The 4,853-nt window shown below is 42.5% G+C and overlaps 1 non-coding gene across 1 annotated transcript; it reads left to right on the top strand.

Moving 5' to 3' along the window:
* The first annotated feature begins 690 nt into the window (after positions 1-690).
* Trnas-cga (transfer RNA serine (anticodon CGA)) lies at positions 691-765 on the top strand. The gene has a single exon. It is a non-coding gene; the product is annotated as a tRNA-Ser (tRNA).
* Positions 766-4,853: the final 4,088 nt, after the last annotated feature.

Below are 4,853 nucleotides of genomic sequence, written 5' to 3' on the forward strand. Positions count from 1 at the left end.
GAGAACAGTGTAGCTCTGCAAGTTCAAATGTGTGCACTGTTCTTACTGTTTGTAAGTTACTTGACTGCTGAACTCCTCACTTATGAAATAACGGAAAGTGGAGGACTTCACGCCGCAGATACTTTGTGTCCAATCATTACTTATGGTTCTAATGGCTCTGAGCACTATGGGACTTAACTTCTGAGGTCATCAGTCCCCTAGAACTAAGAACTACTCAAACCTAACCAACCTAAGGGCATCACACACATCCATGCCCGAGGCAGGACTCGAACATGCGACCGTAGCGGTCGCGCGGTTCCAGACTGTAGCGCCTAGAACCGCTCGGTTCCAATCATTACTACTCTACTATTACTACTAACAATAATAATAATAAGCCCACTGCAATATAACTGCAGTTACCTATTTACTGCTGTGTTGTGCTGTTAATTAACTGGTTTATTGACGTGCCTCTATATGGATACATGATTCAGTCACATTAATTTGTTCGTCGCCTGTGTTAGATGGAAACGTGAAATAGTCACCCACAAACAGTAAATGGCAGCACGAGCGTCGGAGGTTAAATGAAGAGTGTCGGAAGAATGCGGAGAACAGTGTAGCTCTGCAAGTTTCGCAGGAGAGCTTCTGTAAAGTTTGGAAGGTAGGAGACGAGATACTGGCAGAAGTAAAGCTGTGAGTACCGGGCGTGAGTCGTGCTTCGGTAGCTCAGTTGGTAGAGCAGTTGCCCGCGAAAGGCAAAGGTCCCGAGTTCGAGTCTCGGTCGGGCACACAGTTTTAATCTGCCAGGAAGTTTCATATCAGCGCACACTCCGCTGCAGAGTGAAAATCTCATTCTGGAGTGTAGCTGTTGTCGTATTACAGAAGTGGTGCGATTTATCTGACGTCTAAAAGTATATGATAATCGGCTTTTGGGCCAATGGTGGAAGCGCTTACGAAACGGCTATGTATGCGAACAGTTCGCGTGCCATCGTTGTTAAAGTATAAAATGTATGGCAAAATGGCGCTATCCGAAACCGGTGCCGATGAAACTGTGGTGCACAACGGCCCTTTAAATGACGGGTGTGAACGAAGGCTACCGAAGTGTGTACAGGCGACGTACAATTTTTGAGCAACTGACCGCCCAGATGAATCAAGGGCCGACCAACAGTGTCTGCCCATCTACGGTTTAGCGAACGTTGCTGCTCATGTGCCTCTGCACCTGGCACCTGGTACCCACGCTCGACTGCTGTCATTGGCGACCAAGGGTGGAATCTGCACGCCAGTGCCGCAGCTGGCCGTCCACTGATTGGCGACAGCTGACCTTTTCAGGTGAATCACGTTTCATACCCTATCTGACTGAAAGCAAACACCCTGCAACAATCGTGGGAAGGATCCAGACAACACCAACTGGATGGAAGGGCTGAACAACTGAGAGAAGTCAAAACCGTGACGGTAGTGAGTAGCAGTGAAAATCGACAGTTGTCTTATGTTGCATCAGTAACGTGTTGAATATATATAAAAAAATAAAAAAAATATAGCGCTACGTGGTCGTTATGAGTTTTTAATTTAAGTAACGATTTCATATTGTGTGTCTGTGTGAGTTTATGTGATGTAATATACGTCGGTGCAGTTTTATCTTCATTACGATTATAAAGTGTTGTGTACAGAAGTGTAATGGATATTACACAGCAGTAAAAAACGTCCATTTGTTCAAGTTTCCTAAGGATGATTTAATGAGACATAAAATGCGGCATTCAGTTCCAAGGCAGGATTTCACTTTCTCTTTGCCAGGAGAGCAAGTCCCACAAACTCCTTTCGCCCTTTGCCAAATTTAAGCATACACGTGACTCAGGTACTTTTTGTGTGCTCATGATTATGACTGTTACATGAACAATAAAACCTCTTGCCCCACGATACATGCTATAAATCAGTGGTTTCGTATCTTCCTGAGTCTAATTAGATATTAGCTCGCACTCACTCCTGCACTACGATCAGCATTAGCGCCTAACCAAACTTTGGAATTAAAAAAAAAAAAAAAATTCATTGAACACTTTTGTTTTTAAAAGATGGAAGGTAAATGATATTTAACATTTGCAAATATTTTATTAAACAAAGAACTAATGAGTTAATGAAACAATTGGTACTACTTATTTCTTATTAATGAAGCAGCTCATCGCGAGCGCTACCTTCAATCCTTCCTCAGAAAGCAAAGCTAACTATCAAAATGGTTCAAATGGCTCTGAGCACTATGGGAATTAACATCTATGGTCATCAGTCCCCTAGAACTTAGAGCTACTTAAACCTAACTAACCTAAGGACGGCACACAACACCCAGTCATCACGAGGGAGAGAAAATACCTGACCCCGCAGGGAATCGAACCCGGGAACCAGTGAGCTAACTATCCATCTGTTACAAAATATACTTCCACTCCACTACTCCTCTCTCTAGGGACACTTACTTCGCCCACATCCTGGACTCCTGTTTCATAGCAACGAAGTTCAAATGTGTGCACTGTTCTTACTGTTTGTAAGTTACTTGACTGCTGAACTCCTCACTTATGAAATAACAGAAAGTGGAGGACTTCACGCCGCAGATACTTTGTGTCCAATCATTACTTATGGTTCTAATGGCTCTGAGCACTATGGGACTTAACTTCTGAGGTCATCAGTCCCCTAGAACTAAGAACTACTCAAACCTAACCAACCTAAGGGCATCACACACATCCATGCCCGAGGCAGGACTCGAACATGCGACCGTAGCGGTCGCGCGGTTCCAGACTGTAGCGCCTAGAACCGCTCGGTTCCAATCATTACTACTCTACTATTACTACTAACAATAATAATAATAAGCCCACTGCAATATAACTGCAGTTACCTATTTACTGCTGTGTTGTGCTGTTAATTAACTGGTTTATTGACGCGAAGTGTATATCGGATCAGCTCCTGATGCATTGCATGAACTATTTACAACTGTTGGAAGGCATTTCCTTCAAATGTTGAAGCATATTCGACGTGTCTGTTTCAGTTATAGTGTCAGAGATGCAAGCTACAAAGTATCGGATTAGGGGCAGAACTACGTGAGAGGGATGTTGCTCATACATTTGTTTCATAGACTGTACACCCCATTACATTGTATCGTAAATTAATGCCAGTATTTGAAAGAAAATAATTATTGGTAAATTATGTAATCAATATTAAAACCTTATGGAACAGTGATAATAGTGATGATTCTTGAAAATAATTTAGTTTCGTAATGGAAACTCAATCCAACCAATATGTTTTTATCCTCAGAAGAAGTGAGCGCATGGCGTCGTTGGTTGGGAGGCCCCATCCGGAGAAGGTCGGCCCAAGTGCATGTCTTATTACAGTTGACGCTACATTGGGCGACTTGTGCGCCGGTGATGAGGATGAAATGATGATGAGTTCAGCACAACATCCAGTCCCCGAGTGGAGAAAATCTCCAACCCATTCGGGAATCGAACTCCGGACCCGTTGCATGGGATTGTAGAACATTACCATCCAGCTAAGCAGGCGGACTACCCTCAGAAAATTTCATTTTACGCTTCAGAGGGTAGCCACTACTTGTGTTCTCACCCGGTCCGGCATAGATTTTCAGCATTTCCCATTGATGTAAATCAATGCCCATTATCAGCTGATGTCTTTAATTCCTTTGTGCCTGGTAATACTACGGCCTGAGTTTCAGGTCGACTTATAGGAATACATGTGGTGTGGCACTTTAAGTCCACAGCAGTCGTCGCTGTTTTCATCAGCATCTCATGGCTTTATGGTTCGTACTGCTGACTGACGCTCAATGAGTCTCCGGTTTGATTCCCGGCGGCCGTTTATCTCCACTCAGGACTGTTTTCCTCCTAGTTATTTCATCATTATCATCGTTCTCATCAGCTCGTACTGAGGCGTTCAGAGAGTCGTTTTCCCCCCCACGCGATCCGCGAGTGGAACAGAGGGGGGAGTTGGAAATATGACTTTGGCACTAATAGTGCCCTACAGCACACACTCCTTGGTTGCTAGCGAATTATATATGTGGATGTAGATGTAGCGCGAAGTAGGGTCGAGTAAAAAAAAAAGACTTGTGTCAAGCGGCCCACCACGTCTGGTGATTCCCGGACAAGCTATTCTGATGTATCTCGGCTTTCTTCCTTAATATTCACGTTTATGAGTCATACTTAATCCCAGTCCAAATATAGTACTTTGGAACATGGTGTAATAACAAGTTAGTTACAACAACACATCATTCACGTAAGAACCAGACACTAAAGTTTGCGCCCAATTGATGTAGCCATCTATCTCTGTCTCTCGTCAACTGCTCAGTTTCCTTGTGTTGCTGCAGCTCACTCCACGGAAACGATTTTTAATAATGACGTTCTCTACCTACCACTAGAATTTTCCCCCAGAATTTTTCCATACAAGATGTTTTCTATCAAGCTGTTACAGTTCGTCGGACTAGGTGTCAAATTAATTTAGTTCTTCTTCTCTGTATCCTGTTAATCAATGGATTCTCTCTTTAAATTTTCTTCTCATTAGATTTTTGTCTCAGTCTACAAGCTCTTCTCCATAATGGATATGTTAGTTACATCTAACTTTTTCTTTCCTTGCTTTTCTTCTTGGTTTCTGTACTGAGTTGGTTGTTTGTAGTAAGTTTCTCTTATTTCTGAATGCTTCTTTAGCAATTCCAAGATTTATTTTAATGTCCAAAATATTTTTGTTATCATATTTTATTGTACTTCCCAAGTAGCAAAATTCATTTACTTGCATTAGCATTATGTTTGTATCCTCACATTGGCATTATTTCTTTGTTCGATTTATCTGTCACTGTTAATACACTACTGTTGACGTTTATTTTCAGTTTGGGGCTACCA

The sequence above is a fragment of the Schistocerca nitens genome, chromosome 5 (assembly GCF_023898315.1).
Source record: "Schistocerca nitens isolate TAMUIC-IGC-003100 chromosome 5, iqSchNite1.1, whole genome shotgun sequence".
NCBI classification, from domain to species: Eukaryota; Metazoa; Arthropoda; class Insecta; order Orthoptera; family Acrididae; genus Schistocerca; species Schistocerca nitens.